Source organism: Trichosurus vulpecula, chromosome 1, assembly GCF_011100635.1.
Source record: "Trichosurus vulpecula isolate mTriVul1 chromosome 1, mTriVul1.pri, whole genome shotgun sequence".
NCBI classification, from domain to species: Eukaryota; Metazoa; Chordata; class Mammalia; order Diprotodontia; family Phalangeridae; genus Trichosurus; species Trichosurus vulpecula.
The window spans coordinates 277,691,101-277,715,799 of NC_050573.1; positions in this window are offsets into that span (position 1 = coordinate 277,691,101).

A 24,699-nucleotide genomic window follows, 5' to 3' on the forward strand; every position below is an offset into this window, starting at 1 on the left:
CTCTGATTGTCTCAGTTTCCTTTTCTGTAAAATGGTAGGAAGATGGACTCAATGACCTCTAAGATCCCTTCCTAGCATAAATCTATAATTTTGTGGAAGCCCAGCATCTCTTAAATTGTAGATTGAGGAGAAATGATGTTGATCACAGTTATGAATTTTTCACATTTAGCAGGTATAGACCATGGTTTCTTCATTTGATGTTTGTGTCTAAAGATAGAGGCTTGCCAAAGATCAACCAGGCAGCCCGGACCACAAAAGGAGTAACTTCCAAGATGAAAAATTGAATCAAAATATTGAGTGATATCAAAAGATGTATGTCAGAATAAATGATACATAGATTGGGAAGATTTTAGAACAGGCAGTTTTTTTCAATTTTGAGTCAGATATGGATGAAGGGATGATTTTGACCTTCAAAAGTGTCAGCATTGTCATGAATCATATGAAACTCATCCTTGTCTCAGCCTCTGAAGAATTCTCTTATTATATAGATACATCAGTTCACTGTCTAGCCCTTTGTTTGGATAAAGGAGGAAACTTTACCTACCTCTTCCCAAAATACTATTTCAGATGCTCTACAAAGTGACAATTTCATCATATGTAAGAGAGAGACAGATACCTAGTGGGTGCTTGACAAATATTGAATGAATTGAAAAGGGGTGTTTTGAAAAAGTTTTATGTGCATTTCATTCACTTTTGATGGAGCCTGGTTCAGCTCCTGAGCACATCCTGTCATTTAACAGGATACTAGTTCATCCTGTAATCAAAGACACAATGATTTCTAGTTGTGGTATGTGACCCTTGTTTATCATTTGCCAGGAGAAAAGAACTTTCTAATTTTGTTTGAAATAATTTTGTCAGGGTTCTAGCTGTGGGCTGCATGCCTTCTTCCTACTCCCTATCTTTCTGTCTGTGTATTATAATTGATTTTTAAAAATTGAATAAAGAATAATTTAAATACAGTTTACCATTGATTAAAATTTATGTCAAGGTTTCTGATATATTAAATTAGGTAGATACAATCAGAAACAATATTGGCCTGCCATATATTGTAAATTGCTTTTCCTTACCATAATCATTAGCAGTTGCCCCTTGCTCAATTGATCCTCATTTAGGTAGAATTTACTCAAGTCTATTTCAGTCTGATAAAATAGGCACGTAGCCAAAAATACATAAGCCAATGCACTGTAATAGTTTTACTATTGATTACCTACAGATTTTCTGTCTCTTTTGTTCGGGCTGCATCTGTAGGTAGATCCCAGAGGTGAGCAATGAGTGTATTAATTCACTTCTAGTTGATATTCAAGTTTTCTAGTTTTAGGTGAAACAACAATTTTGACGCGACAATAGTCCACAAGAGTCATGGAATTATCAGCCTGAATATCGTATGTCTGTCTATGTTTGTGATGAATCTTTCTGTGTTTCTCACCCTTCCTACAATTGCTGAGAAAGCATGTCCAGTCTCAGGCCTTTGACTTGAAGCCATACTTTCAGTTTAGTACAGGTCAGATTCAGAAAATTTGGTATTAATTGGCCCAGAAATATTTATGGGGGCAGTCAGGACTAGACCTTAGTATACCCTAGATAAAGCTTGAAAATTTCTACTCTTGTGTGTTTCTGACTATTCACCAAAGACTTTGAGCCTTCACTGTAAATCATAGGACTAGACATCACTAATTAAATACTTCTGGACACCCAGAAGTGTGATTTTCTGGTATGAACAATATGTGCATTTATAAAATGTGAAAGGAGGTAGACTGGCAGAGTGAATAGAATACTGGCCTTGGGAGGAAGAAGTGCCTCCTCTTACATTTCCTGGCTATGTGACCATAGACAAGTCTCTTAACCCTTCATTGACTCAGCTCTAGAAGTCACAGAGGAGTTATTGATCTGAATTGATGAAGAGTTTCTGTTCAAGGGAATTCCATAAATTAATGAAATCATATGTCAAGACCAAAAAAAGAGAAAGTTTTTTTAAAATAATGGTATCTCTCCCTGAATCTTATTATATATTGTGCCCTAGGACATGGTGCATCTTGCCTAATCACAATCCCAATTATGGTAATAAGTATGGTGTTGTATGGTATGGTATGGTAAATATAGTATGCCAAATAAAAATGTAAGCAACTGGTAGTAGATGAAGAGGAGAACAAATATCTATTGGACCCCAGATAGGGCAAGTTATCTAAATATTTTAGTCTGATTTTGGTCCCAATTCTTCCCTAAACCTAAGTTTTAGTGGAGTACATAATAAGGGAGAGGTCGAAAATGCGGAAAAGAACTTCAAGAAGGCTAACATTTGCGGAGATAAAAAGAAGAAATGCGATATTTTAGGGTCTCAGCACTTTGATCAATATTTATAAAACACAACTGTTGGCAGTGGCTCATGAGTGATAGATGGCCAGGGCTGTATATCTTCAATCTAACCCTGGGACAGTGTGAGTAATGACTGTAAGTAACTCAGCACTAGATTGGCAGGAACCATTGCTGTTCAGGGCTACAGGAAAGCATGTCCCGCCAGTCATCTTGATTTGGGAAAATAGCTGATGCAGACAGTTGCCAGTTACCATTGGGAAACAAAGCTCATTCGTCATGTGGAAGTGCTTTCTGACTCCACAGAGGGAGCTGACCCCTTTAGCAAACACACCACCACCAAAAAAGCAAAGACAAGAAAAAGAAATCAACAACTATTTATTACCTACCTACTGCCTGCAAAGTGAGCCTTTTAGCTGTAGAGAATACAGAGAGAATTCACCTAGAAACATTCAATATTCAGTCACTGGGGAGAAATAATACATCCTCGAGTTCTGGGTTGACCCTTCTTCCAGGATGTGGTTATAAACTTTATTGAGGGCCAGTTACAAATAAAAGAAAACAGAAACATTGAGAAAATCCTGTTTGTTCAAGGAGATGTTCCATTTTTTGTAGTAACAAACACTTGGCTGACAAAATGATTATATGAAAGTACAGCCAGTTGCAAATCCAGGAAAATTGGGAGAGGCTTGACAAGAGAAGAGCATGAAGAAGCAGGAGGTATATCAGCCTCTGCCCCCAGATCTTTTCCTTCCCTTGACCCCTCCTGCTGCTTATCTGGGTTATTTTCCTCCATGAGATGTAGCTAGATTCTTCTAAAGTATCTTGAGGTCTATTTTTCCAATGGGGAATTGGGGCACAGGTGAGTTCAGTGAATTAAATGCAGCCTTAGATTGTTATAAATTTCTTGCCAGAACAGTAGAGTAAAGGTCACAATGGTAGAGTAAAGGTCATTAAAACTTCAACTGTTTGAAATAAAGGCCTTTTATTAAGTGTTATTGAGTTCTATGCTTGGCCTTAGCTATTATATTTTTTCCTTTGTTCAACAAGATGGAAACAAACTGGAAAATCCCCACAAAAAATCATCCCCCACCAAAAAGGAATTCCCCACTCTAAATACACAGGTAATTCAATACCTCACCTGAGAAATGTGACCAAATACAAACAAAAGGGCAAAATGAAAGATCCCTCAAAGTTACTTCAACACATTCTTAGTGCCTGTTATCTCTCTCCTTTGCCCCTACTACATTCCACCGTGTGTGCATGTGCGTGTGTGTGTGTGTGCGCGCGTGATGCTGTTTAATTGTTTCAGATGTGGCTGACTCCTTGCAACCCTATTTTTTGGATTTTCTTGGCAGAGATACTAGAGTGGTTTGCCATTTCCTTCTCCAGCTCATTTTACAGATGAGGAACTGAGGCAAACAGGGTTAAGTGACTTGTCCAGGGTCACACAGCTAGAAAGTGTTGAGGCCAGATTTGAACTCATGTAGATGGGTCATCCTGATTACCAGCCCAGTGCTCTATCCACTGTGCCATCTAGTTGCCCCCATATTCATATATACCTGTGTTATATATATGCCCACACATATGTACGTATGCATGTATAAAGGGACATATGTTTGTATGTGTATATGACAGATTACCCAATTAAAATACAAAGTCCTGAAGCAGAATACTCTTTCACCTTTGTATGCTTTCACTTTGGTATGCACAGAGCCTGTGACAAAGCAGACATTTACTTATTTGTTATATTCATTTAATTTTAATAAACAATGCTATATGCAATAGATGGTGGTTAGATCATGTCTGTCCTAAGAGGTCTCTAAATATAGAATAGGAAAGTCACATGTCTTACATAGTTTAAGTATAATCCTGCTTGACTGCCCAAGAGTTGAACCATTATCATTAGAGTTTTAAAATAAAGTACCTGTTCCTCTTGCCTCAAATTAGCTCACATTTATTTTGGATATATTTTATACATAATTCTATGCATACATGCTGTCTTCTCAATAGAATGTAAGTTCTTTGAAGGTTAGGACTGCTTCATACTTATCTTTGAACCCCCACTGCCTTATATAATGCACACAAATGCTGATTGATTATTTGGAGTTGTATTAAGAAAGTTAGATACCTTGTTCACTAGAAGCTGTAGTCTCATTCAGAAACACATATAAATATATATATAGAAAGTAGAGAGCTGAGCAGCCAATGGAAAGCTGAAGCTTATACCCAGTTTATGGAGGAATGGGACACATGTTAAAATCCTTATTCAGAGTATTGTGTTCAGCCGTATGGCATAGTGCATAAAGAGCCAACCTTGAAGCCAGAATGACCTGGGTTCAAGTCCCACCTCAGACACATGCTCCTGGGCAAAAGATTTATCCCTTCAGTGCCTCCAGACAACTATCTAAAATTATAAACTCCATAATATGTGCCAACCTACAATGGTAGAAAGAAATACATCACCTGGGAGTTCTATCTTAACAAAATTCCCAGATCCAAACTCTATCCTAGTTGCCACATTTCAGAAAAGACATTGACAAGATGAATCTCCAGAGTGACAAACATGGTATGTTGCCTTGAGATTATTCCATACAAGCATTGTTTGAAAGAATTGAGAATGTTGAGAGAACTGGAGAACTCAATTCAACAGGCATTCATTAAGTCACTAGTACGTTACAGGCACTACGGAACCCTAAGTCTGAGGATGAAAAGATAAGACAACACAGATCTTACCCTCAAGTAACTTATATTCTACTGGGAAAATAAGACTTAAAATTGAGGGCTTGAGGAGGACAGGCATGATACCTGTCTACAAGTAAACAAAGAGCTGTCATATGGAAAAGACAGCTGTTCTTTGTCTCCAGATGGCAGAACTAAGATTAATGCACAGAAGAGAGACAGATTTCTGATTAATATATGGTAGGACATCTGAACAATTAGAACTGCACAGCAGTGGGATAGGCCAGTGAGAGTCCATCACTCAAGTCTTCAAAGAGGCTGGGTACATTATACAGAAGGTGAGAAAAGCAGTGAATTTAGAGTCAAATGACTTGGGTTTGATTTCTAGCTCAGCCATTTCCTGCCTATATAATCTTGAACAGTATATTTAATCTCTCTGGATCTCAGTTTCTTTATCTGTAAAGTGGTACAGTTGCAATAGATGGTCTGTACAGCCCCTCTGTCAAATCTAATAGCCTTTTCTAAATACTTATCCCTCTTTGACACTTTTGATCTCCCTCCTTTCGTATATATGCTTTTGACTCTGGATTTTCACGACATTGTTCTCTCCTGGTGCTCCTCCTATCTCTCTGACAATTCCTTCTTAATATCCTCAGCTAGATCTTCATTCAAAATGTGCCCACCAACCATGGTGCCCCCAATATTCTGTCCTGGGGTCTCATCAACTCTAAAAATTCAATAATCATCTCTATGCAGATGATACTCAGATGTATTTATCCTTCCCCAACCTCTCTCTGGACATCTAGTCTCATATCTCCAACTTCCTTTTGGAAATCTTGAACTGGATGGTCCGTAGACATCTAAAATTTAACGTGTTCAAAACTGAACTAATTTCCCCGCAAACGCTTTCTTCTTTCTAGCTTCCCTATAGTTGTTGAGGGCAGTACCATCCTCCCAATCTCCTAGGTGCACAACTTCAGTGTCATTCTTTACTCCTCATTTTTGAATCTATTGCTATGTCCTGTCAGTCTACCTTTGCAACATCTCTTGTACACCCTCCTTTTCTCCTCTGGAGCTGTCATTGTCACGGTGCTCGTCATACCATTCCTAGATTATTGCAGTAGCCTGATGGGTCTCCCTAATGCAAGCTTCCCCTACACAATCCATCCATTATTCAACTGTCAAAGTGATCTTCCTAAAGCTCAGAATTGAACAGGCTACCTTTCCCACCATCCCCATTCAATGAACTCCAGTGACTCCCTATCACATCTATGATCGAACATAAAATCCTCTGATTGGACTACCTGAAAGCCATGATCAAAAAAAGAGCCTAGATATCATCTTTCAAGAAATTATCAAGGAGAACTGCCCTGATATTCTAGAGCCACGGGGCAAAATAGAAATTGAAAGAATCCATCGATCGCCTCCTCAAATAGATCCCAAAAAGAAATCTCCTAGGAATATTGTTGCCAAATTCCAGAGTTCCCAGATCAAGGAGAAAATACTGCAAGCAGCCAGAAAGAAACAATTTGAGTATTGTGGAAACCCAATCAGAATAACCCAGGATCTGGCAGCTTCTACATTAAGAGATCGAAGGGCTTGGAATGCGATATTCCGGAGGTCAATGGAGCTAGGATTAAAACCTCGAATCACCTACCCAGCAAAACTGAGTATCATGCTCCAAGGCAAAATATGGATTTTCAATAAAATAGAGGACTTTCAAGCTTTCTCAGTGAAAAGACCAGAACTGAATAGAAAATTTGACTTTCAAACATAAGAATCAAGAGAAGCATGAAAAGGTAATCAAGAAACAGAAATTGCAAGGGACTTACTAAAGTTGAACTGTTTTGTTTACATTCCTACATGGAAAGAGGACATGGATGATTCATGAGACCTCAGTATTAGGGTAGCTGAAGGGAATATGCATATATATATATATATATGTTTATGTATATATATATATAAGTGAATGTGTATGTATGTATATATCTATGTGTATATATATATATGTGTGACACAGGGTGAGTTGAAGATGAAGGGAAGATATCTAAAAGAAATAAAATGAAATTAAGGGATGAGAGAGCATCATACTGAGAGAGGGAGATAGGGAGAGATAGAATGGGGTGGATTATCTCACATAAAGGTGGCAAGAGGAAGCAGTTCTGGGGGAGGAGGGGAGAGGGCAGGTGAGGGGGGAATGAGTGAACCTTGCACTCATCAGATTTAGCCTGAGGAGGGAATATCATATACACTCAGTTGTGTATCTTACCCCACAGGAAAGAAGAGGGAGGAAGAAAAAAAATAAAAGGGGGGGGATGATGGAGGGGAGGGCAGATGGGGGTGAAGGTAATCAAAAACAAACACTTTGGAAAGGGGACAGGGTCAAGGGAGAAAATTCAATAAAGCGGGATGGGTTGGGAAGGAGCAAAATGTAGTTAGTCTTTCACAACATGAGTATTATGGAAGGGTTATACATAATGATACACATGTGGCCTAGGTTGAATTGCTCGACTTCTTAGGGAGGGTGGGTGGGAAGGGAAGAGGGGAGAGAATTTGGAACTCAAAGTTTTAAAATCAGATGTTCAAAAACAACAAAAAAAAAGTTTTTGCATGCAATTAAAAAATAAGATACACAGGCAATGGGGCATAGAAATTTATCTTGCCCTACAAGAAAGGAAGGGAAAAGGAGATGAGAGGGGAGGGGGGTGATAGAGGGGAGGGCTGACTAGGGAACAGGGCAACCAGAATATATGCCATCTTGGAGTAGGGGGGGAGGGTAGAAATGGGGAGAAAATTTGTAATTCAAACTATTGTGAAAATCAATGCTGAAAACTAAATATGTCAAATAAATAAATTTAAATTAAAAAAAAATTCTTCCAAACCTAGCATGTTTCTACCTTTCCAGACTTCATACCTTACTCCCCCTGACATAATTTGTGATCCAGTAACACCGATCTTGTTGTTCCCCTCATAAGAAACCTTATTTCTCAATTGGGTATTTTCATTGGCTATTCCCTATGCCTAGACTTCTCTCCTCCTCATGACCACCTTTTAGGTTCCCTGGATTCCTTCAAGTCTCAGCTAAAATCGCAGATTTTTCAAGAAGCTTTTCTTGTTTGTTTTAAATGTTATTGTCTTCTCTCTGAGAATATGTCCAATTTATTCCATTTGCGTCTTGTGTGTACATAGTTGTTTTGCATGTTGCTCCCCTCCCACCACCATTAGACTGTGAGGTTTTGGGGGACAGGTGGTCTTTTTGCCCTTCATTGTATTCCCAGCACTTCTAGTGTCTGCACATAGCACTTAATAAATGCTTTTTGAGTTGATTTTGGTCTGCTTGGCATGATAAAAGTACATACCTAGCAAATAACAAGATTGGCAATCTTATGCTTACTATTTTTGTTGCCAGCCAAATAGCCAGACCACTGCCTTATCCCACTGAATCTTAAGCGGAGTAGTAGTCCATTTGTGGTCCTGTGGGATCTGGTCTATTATGCTGAATAAGTGGGGAGGCACAAATGAACGTCCATGAATTGATGATGGTCATATTTGTTTTTTTCTGTTTTACAAACTTAGCACTTTTACTTGTATGTTTCTGTTGAAAGTAGGTCTTGTTACTCTTCAGGCTGATGAACTTCCCTGTCAAATTAACAAGATGGGAAAAGCAGCAAAGGTTGCATTTTTATAGAAAGTTCACTGCATTTTTCTGACCCTAACTAATGCTGAAGCTGATTATATACAGGGTGTTCCTAAATTCTGGACATGTTGGCAAAATACATATTTTTCAAGAAATGAAATGATTGAAATTTTCATCAACATTTTATTTAATTGGAATATTAACAAACAACCTCTTCAATATGATTTCCATCATTTGTGATGCAAAGGTTGATGTGCTTTGCAAGATTCATGTGAACTCGATGCAATAACTCAACAACTCCACACTGCCATCAATTTTAGCACGTTCACTCTTGGAATATGAATATAAAATCATATGATGTTATTTGAAGTTGAAGATGTTTTTGTTAATATTCCAATTAAATAAAATGTTGCTGAAAATTTCAGTCATTTCATTTCTTGAAAATATGCATTTTTGCCTATGTGTCCAGACTTTAGGAACACCTTGTATATTTGGGTTTTATGTTTATTAGTCTTATGTATAGAAATACTACCTCTGGACTCAACTGGTTGTTCTCTTCTATTGAGTTTGGAAAGGGAAGAAGCTTTGAAGGCAAACAAATGTGGGGCAGAATTAGAGGAGGCAGAGAATAGGTTCTCTTTTGTTTGTTTTGCATAGGAACTACACTACAGTAGGCAAATTACTTTTTGATCTAGCTCATGAAATTCAGGTCTGTGTTGAAATGGACCTGGGGCTCTGCTATAGTTGGGAGTGGTGTTATGAGGTTCAACCTACTTCTGGAAATTTACAGAAAATCCATACTTGGCAAATCCTATGAGAATGGTTCAAACTAGGAATTTAAGGAGATGTCTCAAGATAAACCTAAATCAATCCTTCCTTTCTCATTTGAGAGCTGAAGTGAATTTGGGGAATATCAAAGGCATTTGGGGTAGATGTTCTACATATAATTATCTCATTCTTTTATTCTTAGTCTCTTTTATAAGCTTCCTATTAATTGGTCTTATTGCTTCTAGTCACTCCAATATATCTTATACACACTGTCAGATTCTAATTACTCACGGACAATTCTGATCCTATCACTTCATGCTTAAAACTCTTTTGGCTTCCCATTGTCTCTGTACTTAAATCCAACATCATTTGACTCCAATGAGTACAATATCTCTTCCTGATGCTATTGTCTTCCATTACTCTCCAAAATATACCTTTTTCTTGTCAGAAGGGTATATTTACTGTTCTTCAAGGACACCTTGCACATTCCCACCTTCCCTCCAGTTATTTACTCCTTGTCTCTACCTTACCACTTTTGTTCTGCTGCTGCCAAATCTGATCCATCCTTCAAAATGTACTTCCTTTATGAGGTTTTCCTAGGTCATTGTTATCTATCCCCCTTCTATACTCAGACATAAATGCTAGTCATAGATTTTTCCCCATCTTTTGATCTCTGTTTCCTCTGGTATAAAATAAGGTGGTCAGACTAGATGATCTTTCAGGTCATTTCCACCTTTGACATTCTGTTAGATTTCACGTGAATACAGTGAAATTGGATCCTTCCTTCCAAAAAGATCATCCCAAAGGGGAAAAGCCTGCCTCAGAGAAGTAAAAGGACCATCTAAATTTTGAAAGCAAATACTGGATCACCATTTGTCAAGAATATCAATGAAGGGACACTATTTGGGTAAAGACTGGAAAATGGTCTCTGATATCCCTTTTAACTCTGTGATACTGTGATGCTGGGCCAGTGTTCTCTACTTTAGCTTCCTAAATGCCAAATATTGCTAGAGAAAATACTGAAATTTCACTGATTGGTTTTACTCCCCCAACTGCTATCTAATCTCAGTGGATTCTCACTGTTGATTAGCAATCATTTTATTTATCTTGTAGGGTATCCCTATTATACATATCAGAGTAGTGATTCCAAACTGTTCCAACTTTCCTCAACCCTTAATCCAATGCTGGTACCCTTCACTTAGCAGGTGAGATAATTGCCTCCTGCTTTACTACGATTGAAGTTATCCAACATGAATTCTTTCAATTTCCTCTTCACCTTAAATTTTCTCTGCAGTTTCTCCTTTCCTTGTATCCCAGAAGTAGATGTGTCACTACTCTCTTCCCAAGGCTAACTTCTTTATCAATGCCTTTGATCCCATCACCTCCTGCCCTCTTTGTGACAATGCTCCCTCAATATCTCCTTTCTTCTCTTTTGGTTCCCTCCTTTGATTATAAACATAATCACATCTGTGTTATCCTAAAAGTCTTTCCCATGATACAACTTTAAGCTACCAATCTAGTTGTGGCAGTCAGGCAACAAGCATTTATTAAGAGCTTACTATATACCAGGTGCTGCGATAAGTATATAATACATATATATTCTATATATTAAATAATATATGTATATATCATGTAATTCTATATATACATATATATATATATGTAATATAAACAGAAAGAAATAAGTCTTTTCCTTCAAAGAGATTACATTCCAATGGGGGAAGACAGTACATAAAAGGGAGCTAAAAAGTGGAGAGGAAGGGAGATGAAGTACCTGAAAGAGGTGTGGCAAAGTCTGAAGACTCAGAAGCAAAGTGGGGAGGGGAATGGAGACCCAATATGTGTCTCTTTACAAAATGAAGGTCCTGAAAGGAACTCATCAATGGGAGAAAGGAACTGAAGATGCAGGATTTCTAGGGTGAAAAGGTGAGCTATGTCCCTACTTTTGTTGACTATGCAAAAATATTATATAATAACTGACTCCACTTTGATATCACTGACATTCTTTTTCATTTTAGTTTTTGTAATTAAAATACACAATAAGAAAAGGAAAAGAAACAAATTTAAATACAAAATAAGAAAAGAAAAAAAAGCATTGCCATGTGCACAGCAGAGCATAAGAAAGGATTCAAAATATACAGCAATAAATTTTCATTTCAAGATAAACCTATATAATAAGTATTACACTTTGTGTTCAAAGCTATCCATCTTTTCTTTCCTTCTTTGTAAGTTTCTTTTGTTCCCTGCTGTGTACTTTTTACTTTACAATTAAGCATGGATGCACACACATGCATATATACATATACACAATATATACATACATATATACATATGTCATATATACTAATATGTACATATGTATATTTAAATATCTATAATCATACTCATAAATAGATGTATACATTCATATACATCTATATAAGACTGTACTATATACCTGTCCATCTTCTGTTTCTTTGAACGTGGATAACATCTTCCTTCATAAGTCCAAGATATTGCCCACACTCTTACTAGCTGTATGACCCTGGGAAAATAATTTTATCTCTGTTTGCCTGTTTTCTCAACCACAAAACTGGAATGATAAGAGCGCCTACCACATCACTGTGAGGATCAAATGAGATATTTGTAAAGTGCTTAGCACAGTGCCCAGAACGTAGTAGGTGTTTTCTAAATGCTTCTTCCCTTCCCTTCCCTTCCCTTCCCTTCCCTTCCCTTCCCTTCCCTTCCCTTCTTTTTCTCAATTTTTTTTTCAATTTGGTTTATCAACAACTATCTGGTCTCTTAATATCACTGATCACTTCCTAATCTAATGATATTTTTCTTAGTCCCTATTCTCCTTGACATATTCATGATATCTGATCATGTCGCTTGGTCTCTCCTTTTCGATAGTTTCTCTTCACTTAGACCAAATGATTACGTATTATTTTGGGTCTCTTTCTATCTGACCGATAAATGGCTTTGGTTCCACAATTCAAGTGGTTCTCAAGATCTGACTGTTTTGCTTTCTTTCTTTCTACTCTCTGCCATGTTCTCTGTCTCTACACTCCTTCCCTTATCAATTTTATCCTCATCTAGGAGTTCACCTATTAGCTCTCAAAAGGAATCAATAATTCTAGCCCCAACCCTACACTGAGCCCAAGACTGTTATTTACACTTTTTTCAGTATATTCTGCTTCTGACACTTATTTTCTGCATGACCTTGAGCAAGTCACTTAAACTTCCTGTGCCCTCATTTCTTCATCTGTAAAGTAGGAGGATTGAGTAAGTTACTTCTAAGATTCTTCCCATCTCTGGACTAACACCCAACATATTTGGGGGCAGCTAGGTGGCGCAGTGAGTAGAACACCTGCCCTAGAGTCAGGAGCAACTGGTTCAAATCCAGCCTCAGACACTTGACACAATTACTAGCTATCTGACCTTGGGCACATCACTTAACCCCAATTGCCCTGCCTTCCCCCCTCAAAAAACAAAACAAAACAAAAACAAACCAAAAACAAAAACACCCAACATATTCAAAATTAAACCAATCATCTTTCACCAATTAAATTCAGCAAATATTTTTGCACAATATTTATTTATAAAGAAGGCATTATACCAGTCACTGGAGATAAAAAATTAAAGCCTTTACATTAAAGAAACATATTCTACTTCGTAATTATATTCTACTATCTGCTTCTCCTAAATGCCTTGTTCCTCTTGAAAGAAGCAACATAGTCCCAGTAACATTACTTATTCATCTTTGATTCCTTCTTCTCCTTTATTCTCTAACTTCTATTGATTCTTCCCCATACTCCTTCATATTTGTTCTCTCTGTAGGTTAGGCCTTCTTTGCCATCCACTTAGATTATTGCTGTAGCTTCCTAAGTAGTTATGCTAATATCCACTGTCTTTTGTCTTCCATCCAGTATCCTACAGCCAGAAATATATTCCCACAGCACAATTCTGATCTTATTTGTCACTCTCTCCTTTTCTGGAAAGCCTTCAAAAGATCTCTGTTCTCTACTAAAGAAAGTACAAAATGCTTATTTTATCATGTAAGGCATTTCATTGACTGACTCTAATCTACTGTTCCAATTTTCATCCTCTCCATGCCCTTATACATACTCTACAATGCAACTAAACTCTTCCCAAATGCACCTAGAGCTTTCTTGTCATTGCTTATGGCACTCTCCCTTTGCCTGAAAAACCTGCCCCCTTCATCACTGGCTCTTGAAATCAAGTTAAAAAACATTTTTAAATGTTCAATATGAACAAGACATTATGCTAACCACTTGGGATATAAAAACTAAAACAAACAAACAAGAATCACACCAGGCCTATTCAGAAGGAACTTATGTCTTAATAAAGAATTTTCTTTCTGTTAACTTCTTATTCTGAATTCCTCCTAAGTACAAAAATGAATGAAAGCTGCCCAAGGTTAGGGACTTTGTATTTTCATACTTTGTCCCTTCCACTAGAGCTAGGTACAATGTTGTACATAGTACTTAAACTTGTGAACTAGAGCAAGTTGATCAACCTTTATGTACCTCAATTCCTTTATCTGAAAAGAAGGGATATTCCTTTTCGCACCCCTTATCTCAAGGATTTATTTTGAGGGTTGAAACAAAAGTTCAAACCTTAGAGCAGTGGCATCAAATTCAAAAAGAAAAGAATCCCTGGTGGTCTATGTATTGACTTAGAAAACCACAAATGGGAGTCCCTCCAAAACCCTATAAAAATGGCTCTGAACTAATTCTAGAACGGCAGAACCCACAAAACAACAGAGCAGGGCTCCAGCCCAGGAAAGCCTGGATGGTCTCTGGGTGAGGTCTATCCCACACGGAGCTGGGAGCTGGGAGCAGGGAGCGGAGCAGAGCAGAGCCCAGCATGAGCGGCGCAGACCAACTAGAACAGGAGCCAGGCGGAGCTGGCCCTAGTACCCTGAATCAGTGAGCTGTGGCAGTTACCAGACTTCTCAATCCACAAACACCAAAGGCAGTGGAGAAGGTTAGTGGGAAAAGCTGCGGGAGTGGAAGGAGTTTGAGGTTCAGCCACCACCCCCGGGGCATTGGAGGTGGGGCAGCTACAGCTGCTGTTGCTTCCGGCCCCAGGCCCACCTGGTGGGGGGAATTAAGTGGCAGATCAGAGCAGGAGTGCACAGTCTGCTGAAGATCTAAGCCCAGTCCGGGTTGGGGGTTCTTGGGGAAGGAGCAGTGCTGGTGTGGCAGAGCTGGCACATCCCCCCCAAACGTAGAACATAGAACCCTTTAGTCTACAAGCAGTCATACCCCACTGAAAAACTCAAGGGTCAAGTTAGTTGGTTGGGAATATGGCCAGGCAGTGAAAACACACCCAGATTCAGTCTCAGACTTTGAATTCTTTCTTTGGTGACAAAGAGGACCAAAACATACAGCCTAAAGAAGTCAACAAAGTGCAAGAGCCTACACCAAAAGCCTCCAAGAAAAACATGAACTGGTCCTAGGCCATGGAAGAGCTCAAAAAGGATTTGGAAAAGCAAGTTAGAGAAGTAGAGGAAAAATTGGGAAGGGAAATGAGAAGCATGTGAGAAAACCATGAAAAACAAGTCAATGACTTGCTAAAGGAGACCCAAAAAAATACTGAAAAATACACTGAAGAAAACAACACCTTAAAAAATAGACTAACTCAAATGGCAAAAGAGCTCCAAAAAGCCAATGAGGAGAAGAATGCCTTGAAAGGCAGAATTAGCCAAATGGAAAAGGAGGTCCAACAGACCACTGAAGAAAATACTACCTTAAAAATTAGATTGGAGCAAGTGGAAGCTAGTGACTTTATGAGAAATCAAGATACTATAAAGCAGAACCAAAGGAATGAAAGAATGGAAGACAATGTGAAATATCTCATTGGAAAAACCACTGACCTGGAAAATAGATCCAGGAGAGATAATCTAAAAATTATTGGACTACCTGAAAGCCATGATCAAAAAAAGAGCCTAGATATCATCTTTCAAGAAATTATAAAGGAGAACTGCCCTGATATTCTAGAGCCACAGGGCAAAATAGAAATTGAAAGAATCCACCGATCGCCTCCTCAAATAGATCCCAAAAAGAAATCTCCTAGGAATATTGTCGCCAAATTCCAGAGCTCCCAGATCAAGAAGAAAATACTGCAAGCAGCCAGAAAGAAACAATGTGAGTATTGTGGAAACCCAATCAGAATAACCCAAGATCTGGCAGCTTCTACGTTAAGAGATTGAAGGGCTTGGAATACGATATTCTGGATGTCAATGGAGCTAGGATTAAAACCATGAATCACCTATCTAGTAAAACTGAGTATCATGCTCCAAGGCAAAATATAGACTTTCAATAAAATAGAGGACTTTCAAGCTTTCTCAGTGAAAAGACCAGAGCTGAATAGAAAATTTGACTTTCAAACACAAGAATCAAGAGAAGCATGAAAAGGTAAACAAGAAAGAGAAATCATAAGGGACTTACTAAAGTTGAACTGTTTTGTTTACATTCCTACATAGAAATATGATGTGTATGATTCATGAGACCTCAATATCATAGAAGCTGAAAGGAATATGCATATATATATATATATGTTTATGTATATTTATATATAAGTGAATGTACATGTATGTATATATGTATGTTTGTGTATATATATATATATATAGAGAGAGAGAGAGAGAGAGAGAGAGACAGAGAGAGACAGAGAGACAGAGAGAGAGAGAGAGAGAGAGAGAGAGAGAGAGAGAGAGAGAGAGAGGACACAGGATGAGTTGAAGATGAAGGGAAGATATCTAAAAGAAATAAAATCTAAGTGATGAGAGAGGAATATATTGAGAGAGGGAGATAGGGAGAGATAGAATGGGGTGGATTATCTCGCATAAAGGTGGCAAGAGGAAGCAGTTCTATGGGAGGATGAGAGAGGGCAGGTGAGGGGGGAATGGGTGAGTCTTGCTCTCATCAAATTTGGCCTGAGGAGGGAATACCATACATACTCAATTGGGTATCTTACCCCACAGGAAAGAAGAGGAAAGAAGATAAAAAAGGGGGGGGATGATGGAGGGGAGGGCAGATGGGGGTGGAGGTAATAAAAAACAAACACTTTGGAAAGGGGACAGGGTCAAGGGAGAAAATTCAATAAAGGGGGATGGGTTGGGAAGGAGCAAAATGAAGTTAGTCTTTCACAACATGAGTATTGGGAAGGGTTATACATAATGACACACATGTGGCCTATGTTGAATTGCTTGACTTCTTAGGGAGGGTGGGTGGGAAGGGAAGAGGGGAGAGAATTTGGAACTCAAAGTTTTAAAAACAAATGTTCAAAAACAAAAAAAAAGTTTTGCATGCAACTAGAAAATAAGATACACAGGCAATGGGGCATAGAAATTTATCTTGCCCTACAAGAAAGGAAGGGAAAAGGGGATGGGGGGGAGTGGGGTGACAGAAGGGAGGGCTGAATGGGGAACAGGGCAACCAGAATATAGGTCATCTTGTAGTGGGAGGGAGGGTAGAAATGGGGAGAAATTTTGTAATTCAAACTCTTGTGAAAATCAATGCTGAAAACTAAATATGTTAAATAAATAAATTTAAAAAAATAAAAAAAGAAAAATAAAGAAAACCACAAATGAACATTATCTATATGTATTGTATTTTTTAAATTTATTTTGCCAAACTTTTCCCAATTATATTGTAATTGCTTTAGTCTGCACTGGGGAGTTTTTCTCTTCCCTTTGACACCTCTACATCATATAAATATAAACTATTACATTATTAAATGAGTGATTATTTAACCTGGTTGTGATCAATGTTTTATAAAAGAGACTAGTGATATCTCCTTCTGACTAACATTAGGCTTTGATGGTTCTAATGCTCTAAATGTATTGGGTGCAAGCTTCAAATCTGTAGCTGTTTGGTGATAGAGTGCTTCATTTCTACCCTTCATTTCTTGTAATTTTTTAAGAAGCAGCATGGCTATAAGGCAGTGCACTTTCTGCCTCACATAATTGCTAACTGTAACATGTTGGGCACATCACTTAGCCACTCTGTGCTTCAATTTCCTTATCTGTAAAATGAGAAGTTGAAATAGATGGCCTCTTCTAGACCTAAATTAATGATTTTAAGATTCTATAAAATTGATGCTAAAATGCATCAACAGGTGCTTAATCCTTAATGGTATTTCAAAAATCTCTCATTACATGGAATTGTGCTGTGTTTGGTTTTTAAAGCCCTTCATAACTTGACTTCTTGCCAATTTTTCCAGGCTCCTTACCCCTTAGTCCTCTTACTGTACTATGATCTGGTGACATTGACCTCCTTATTTCTTGTACACATGAAACTCATTTACCTTCTCTCTAAGACTACCTCCAATTGTTCCTGTATATGTGTTGTTTGTATATGGTTGTTTGCATAGTTGTCTTCCCCATTAGACAGGGACTCTTTCTTGGCTTTTCTTTTTTGTATCCTTAGTGCTTAGTACAGTGTCTGGCATATAGTAGCCACTTAACAAATGCTAGCTTACTAGATTGACTTTAGAATTCTAAGCATGAAAGGCCAGAAAAGATCTTGATGGTTTCCCTGTTATTCTTTACCTCTGAAGCTGCCTCTTTACTATGAAGTATTCCCATTTCCAATACAATCCTTTACTTGAATAATTCATATATATTTATATAGATAGATAAATAGATAGATAGATAGATAGATAGATAGAAGTATATATTACGGTTGGTTTTCATAGAAACAAGGTAGAGAGGGGGTTAGTTAACATTTACCAATTCCTTCTACGCAAGGTAGAATTCACTTTTAACATTGGCCAGTATTTGTTTTTTATTCCATGTCTCAAACTCAAACGGTATTTTTCTTCTTCTGCTTCTTGTTTATGAGAAATGTTACTCAGGAGGAACTACCCCAAATATGAATTTGAATTTTCCCTTTTATGATGATAATGAACACATGCTAATGAAAACCCAAGTACTATAGAAAAGGGAAACAGCTTTTTAATGCTTCTAGGAAATGTTCATTCATCAAGGTATTGGCTTGTGGGGAGACAGATCTGAATGTCTGGGAAAGCTTAGATATAAGCTATATTTTTTTAAAAATTTACTTCTTTTTGAAAAAATCTTGAAAGTCCCTTCACTTGTAAAATCCCTCCCAAGCCTGCTGTGTGAAGTATGGTAATAGCTCTCCTAGGCATCTGTGCAGGGAAATGTCTTCACCATCTCTATAATTTTGCTTTGTTTTGAAGATGCAGAACCAGGGAAAGCTGTTGACACATTTGGGGAAAAAAGACTTCTCTGACAAAGGCTGTAGCAGAGATACAGGGGGAGAAGTTTCAAAAGGCCATTTGGGAAAAGTAAAAAGGACAGAGACTGTTTGCCTTAGAAAAGGAAAGCTTAGGTCAAAAAGGGTGAATCATGACATCAAGGCCCTGGTATAAAATCAGTTTATGAAAAATTTCCTTTACTGCTAAGAACTCTACATAATTTGGAATATGTGTATATGTGAGTGTGGGTCTTAATGTGTGAATTAGCAATACTCACAATATATTTAACAGCCTATAAATTCTTTTATATAGTACTTTATGGTTTATAAAATATAACTCTTTTAATCCCAGGAACAACCTGATTCAATAGCTCAAATTACATAAGGAAAGCGTTTTGCAAGCCTTAAGAACTATATAAACACTAGCTCTGATAGTCCGTACTGTTATTGTTATCCTTATTTTTCTCATCATGAAATAGACAAAGAAAGATATAGTGAAAAATAGCCCTGAATTTGTAGTCAGAAGACATGGGTTTGAATTTTGACCTTGCCATGCACAACCTGTGAATTGTGTGAGTTGAGTATCTTCTTTGGTGTTAGCCCACTCCTTTTTAAAATGAGGGAGAGACTTGGGGTAGATGATTTTTAAGGTGTATTCCAGCTCCAATGCCCATCATCCAATGTTATTTGCCACAGGTCATGCAAGTGGCAGAACTGATACTAGAATCCAAGTCATTTGAGTCTAAATCTAGTGCTGGCATATTTTTAATATGTCATAAATATATTTCATGGCTCAATATGAGGAAAGAATAATTGGTAAAATTATTAATAAGTATTATTTTTATCTGCATTGACAAGGGAAAACATTTATTTAAAAGAAAACACCCTCCATTCCTCAAGTTACTCTGTAGTCCTTAATTAATAACAATGCATTTGAATTTCTATAGGTATATTTCAATTTCAGTTCTTACACACACACACACACACACATATATATATATATATATATATATATATATATATATATATATACATACAGATATATACACACACACACACACACACACACACACACACACACACACACATGTTGCCTCCTTGGTTAAAATGCAAACACCTTGAAGACAGAGAGTTTCTTTGCTTTTATGGCTAAGATAGTGCAAATATTGAATCGTGTGAAGTGATCCTATATATTCAAATTTGGACAACTGACATTATAGTTATGTAAAATATGGTAATTGGTTCCAGTTCAATGGAAATATTCAGGGCAAATTCGATAATGCAACCACTTCATGGGATTCATTATTCTCACTAATCTGGACCTATTTGTACTTGGTATTCCTAGCACTTAGCACAGTGCCTAGCATATAGTAAGAGCTTAGTGCATATTGGGTGATCAATTAATTGAGTAATTGAATCTCCATCTTCTTTCATAGCTCAGCTTAAATGGTATCTTCCAAAGAAAGCCTGTAGGGTTTGTCCAGTTGCAATTGAATTACGTTGCATTTACCAGGTTTACCTGTCACATTTAATTGTATGTGTAGGTTCTGTTTCCCCAGATAGAATGTAAACTCCTTGAGGGTAGGGACTATTTCTCCTCTGTCTTTGTACAGAATATGGAAAATGTTGGAGGGGAAATACTTTTAAAAACAAAAAAGTTTGGCTCACATGTCTAAACATGAAATTTGGTTACTTTTACCTTGTCATGGTAATAAAAACATGCCATATCAACTTTATTGTAGTGCAATCCAATCCAAGTTTGTATTTCTTTGCAAAAAATATTTTCTACTACGAATACATAAATCCAAATGTTCAATCGACAGAATTCTATTAGGAGTTTAAGAGCATCTCATAGTTTGTGCCATTTGGTTTTCAAAATGCTTTCACAGACATAGTAATAATAAATAATAGTTGACATTTATATAGCACTTTACCATTCATAAAGTGCTTTACAGACATTATCTCATTTAATTCTTATAACAACTTTGTGAAGCTAGCCAGGCAAGTATTAATGTTAACATTCAGAGAGGGGAAATTGTGGCTCACAGAGGTTATAATATTTGTGCAAAGGTCACATAACAATGTAGACGTTGTAGTTGCAACTCCAAGTTTTGTGAATGAAGTTCAGGCCCCTGTCTTTTTAGTTGTTCTGAATTTAGAATATGGAAGTCGCTATTGTTTTCTCATCTAATACTGTAAATTTTGCCTCCTTTGAAAATACATTTTAAAAGAAGATAATATGGAGGATTTTCAGATTTAAAAATTTTAAGAGATCACTTAATAGCATTTCAGAATGCACAAAGGCTAACAATTTTATGGACTAAGTGGTTTATTTAGATCAATACCACCCAGCATCCCAACTTATATCTAATAATATGCAATAGCTGTTATCATACACAGTGTACATAGTATAACATTATCAGATTTATGCTATAATTATAAGTTGCAAATGTATAATTAGTAGATTTTAAACTCCCAATATACAGTAATTCAACATAATTACTTTAGCTCCATAAATGCATACTAATCAGTGAGAAATTACTTAAGTAAAATAAGCAAATCTACACAATAACTGCAGAATAAGTAAATTTTGAGGAGGAAGAAATTCCAAAGCATTAATTACATCTCCCATATTTTCTCATGGAAGTATAGGTGCAAAACTCTGTGTCACCACTGTGTATGAATGAAATCCATAATTTTAGTACTTTTTCTGGTTAATTTCTTTCAAAATATCTGGATAAAATATCCAAAAGCTTGTTCAATATTTCAATACTTCCCTATACCTGTGATTTCATTACTCTATCACAATTACCAATGATATACATCCATTCATGTCTTACCACTGCATGTGACTCTTGTCTGTGGACCCTAGCAATCTTCCACAGGGGAATCCAAAGTCTCTATTATTAGCACTATCTCATGTAGTAAATAAGATTCTACTAAATGATTATTGAAGTTACATTTGTATCTATGTACTCCAACACCAATTCTGCCCAATTTGCTTCCCTAAGAAGAATGTGTACACCATCCTAACATTTAGCTATAACTTTCTTTTTAATCTTCTAGTTAAATTTGTCAAGACTGAAAATCATTAGGTTTCTGGAGTAATGTGTCCATTTATTGATTACTGGACAAAGATCTCACATTTAGATAACCAACAAATAAGCTAATATTTAGAGGTGATTTAAAAAGAGAAGAGTATGATATAGTGGCTAGAAAATGGCAGAACTCAGAACCAGAGAAACCTGTATTCAAGATCTGTTTCTGACATATATTTTCTGTATGATACTGGATAAGTCACTTAACTTCTCAGTTTTCTGGGCAACCCCTAAAGATTAAAAATTGGAGAAGGTGTCAATCCATATTAGTACAAGTAGTTCTTCTTCTGAGAGTTCCCAGTATCAATGAAAGCACTCGTCCAGTCTCTATTCCTTAAAAAGCTTATGAAATATTTGTTGACTCTTTTCATCTATGTTTGGAATGCATTTTTCAGAGCTGACTCCAAGTGTCTACCAGTCTGATATTTGCTCCATATTGATGATACATACAAAACCCCTACCTAGGTCATTCAAGAAAGAGTGTGCTTCATGAAGTCAAACTCTAAATTCCCATTATCCACTCCTTTGCTTTCTTTCTGTTAGATTGTGATACTGACAAAGATAAGAGATACTGCTTTTGGAAACTTGATTTCTTCCATAGTTTGGAGCAGAGAATTGTATCCTAACTTATACTTTTCAACCCAGAGATATTTTTCCCATTACGTAAACTATATCTGACTAAATAACCTTCAGAGGATCATTATCAGGAAGTATGGAAAATCAAGAGTATTTGATGTTTCATATTCTGCTATGAAACAATATAATAACTAAATAGGCTTAAGAGGTTCATTATCAGGAAGCATTCAAAATCAAGAGCATTTGATGCTTCATATTCTGTTCTAAAACAATATATTCAGTCTTCCTTTTTCCTGTGATATTTCCCTGAAACCACATCATTTATTGGAATTGACAGGTTATAATCGGGATTACATTCCCATTCAAGGACTTGGAAGTAGATGACATATAGATAAGATCAACAATATGAAATAAAAACAGAAACTCAAGTATGAACCCCTGTAATCATTTAAAATAGAATTACATTCCAAGTCCCATAAAAATAGACATAAAAATATGTACATGTTATTATCGGAGGGGCCCCAATGTACCATAAAGTATATATATACAGCACGTAAAAACCTAACTCTATTGCATCATAAATTTAAACTAAAACTAATATGCTAGTGTGAATAACCATGAATTAAATATTTAATTAGCAACAATCATGCCTTCCATCTTGAAACTTAAAAGGGCTTAATTATAATATTTAGATAACCCAGGTCACTCCAAAAAGCCCAAGAAAGTTTGTGCTAGTGCCTTTTGTATATCAGCACTTTTCACCAGAGCAAACAGAGTTGTTGTCAAAGCTCCAGAAATGATTGTTACTGCTAATTTTGGTATTTCTTCCACTGAAGAGAAGTTTAAAAAGTAAATTTTGATCTTATCATTTCTCGCCTTCATCTTTATCTACCTTTCTGAGTGCTACAAAAGCAGCTTTTAATTATTAGGTCAAAAAACTGATTACACCATGAGCAACTGATTTTGACTAAAAATATCTCTAAGCCTCAGTTTCCTCACTGGAATAAAACAAGAGTTGGACTAGGTAATTTATAATTTGTCTTTCAGTTCTGATTATAAAATTCAGTGCTATCATACAGAAAATGTCATTAAATTTTTCTTATGTTTTCCCTTCTGTACTTGACACTTTATCTATTCTAATAAGAATATTTTGCTGGAAATCCACATCAATTATTAGGATGTTGGCATGGACCTGTTAGAAGTTCAAAATTGTTTCTCACTAGATACTTGCCAAGCTAGGTACAAGACAGTGTTCCAAGCTTATATGTGTGATCACTGGTCTGTTTGGATCTACTTAATGGTGTACAAAGTTGAATGTTGTTGTCCTTCATTCTTGAAGAGGACCATGACATCAGGAAGCTGATGCCATGACTTGCAAGTGAATTGGATTTAAGTGAGGGAGGGCTGTGCAAAGTCTGCAGTCTCATCTTCTTCGCCAGAGCCATCTGGGTCTAGTGGCACAATATAGATCAGGGCATTTGGAGATGGCCCCCACAAAGTTGAATAAAGTTGGAAGTGAGATCCAGGTCTTAACTAGACAGTGGCAAATGAATGAAGTCCAAAGTATCAAATAGTGAATGATGATACATTCTGTAGCTTCATTAACCCATCTTTTTTTAACTGATAATAAAGGAACATGACCATTTTTAATTACACAGGTAAACTAAATGAAATCCCTCATATAAAATTATTAGGTACTTGGGTATCATAGAAGGAGCACTAGATCTGGAGAGATGAGACTTGGGTCCTTGTGCTCCTGATTGATGAGAGTTCACTATTTTAGGTGCACCCAGCCATATTATGGTTCACTAAGGCTATTTCCATTGTTTTTTCTCCTGTTACTCATTTCTTCTTCCTCTCTCCACTTCTTGTCTAGGAACAATAATCAAAAATGCACTACCATTCCTGGAAATGACATGTCAACCATTTTCTATATATTTACTCATCAACTCTGTGACCTGACAGATCAAAATACTCCTGTGGGGCCATCACTTCCCAAATGCGTTGTTAACATAGTTGAGACAGCTAAGTGGCACTGTGGATGGAGAACTGGACTTTGAGTCAGGAAGACCTGAGTTAAAATCCTGGCTTTAGACACTTAGCTGCTGTGTAACCCTCAGGAAGCCACTTAAACTTCCTCAGCCTGTTTCCTCATCCATAAAATAAATGTGATAATATCATCTACCTGATAAGATTGTTGTGAGGATCAAATTAGATCATGTGACTAAAATTTAAGAATATCCAAAGGACCAAGCTGTGTCATTTATACACTTGCAACATAGTAGGATAAAAAAAATTCAAAGTAAAATTACAATGTCTGCTTATAATTATTTCTATTTAAAGTACATTTGCACAGATAAATTATAGTAAAATTATTTTAAAATGTAAAAAAGTATTGTGT